This window comes from Colobus angolensis, unplaced genomic scaffold (assembly GCF_000951035.1).
Source record: "Colobus angolensis palliatus isolate OR3802 unplaced genomic scaffold, Cang.pa_1.0 Scaffold80, whole genome shotgun sequence".
Lineage (NCBI taxonomy): Eukaryota > Metazoa > Chordata > Mammalia > Primates > Cercopithecidae > Colobus > Colobus angolensis.
The window spans coordinates 11,920,312-11,920,801 of record NW_012121821.1 but is presented as its reverse complement, the minus strand read 5'-3'; the positions used below and the strand labels follow the sequence as shown (position 1 = coordinate 11,920,801).

At 37.3% G+C, this 490-nt stretch overlaps 1 protein-coding gene across 1 annotated transcript in view; it reads left to right on the top strand.

Annotated features, from left to right (window-relative positions):
• CAPS2 (calcyphosine 2) overlaps nt 1-490 on the top strand; it is a 59,745-nt gene that overhangs the window by 20,024 nt on the left and 39,231 nt on the right. The window lies entirely within an intron of this gene.

The following is a 490-nucleotide window of genomic DNA, read 5'->3' as shown; positions in this document are numbered from 1 at the left end:
AGAGAAGCAAGAGCAAACACATTCAAAAGCTAGCAGAAGGCAAGAAATAACTAAGATCAGAGCAGAACTGAAGGAGATAGAGACACAAAAAACCCCTCAAAAAAATTAATGAATCCAGGAGCTGGTTTTTTGAAAAGATCAACAAAATTGATAGACTGCTAGCAAAACTAATAAAGAAGAAAAGAGAGAAGAATCAAATAGGCGCAATAAAAAATGATAAAGGAGTTACCACCACTGACCCCACAGAAATACAAACTACCATCAGAGAATACTATAAACACGTCTGTGCAAATAAACTAGAAAACCTAGAAGAAATGGATAAATTCCTGGACACGTACACTCTTCGAAGACTAAACCAGGAAGATGTTGAATCCCTGAATAGACCAATAGCAAGCTGTGAAATTGAGGCAATAATTAATAGCCTACCAACCAAAAAAAGTCCAGGACCAGATGGATTCACAGCTGAATTCTACCAGAGGTACAAGGAGGA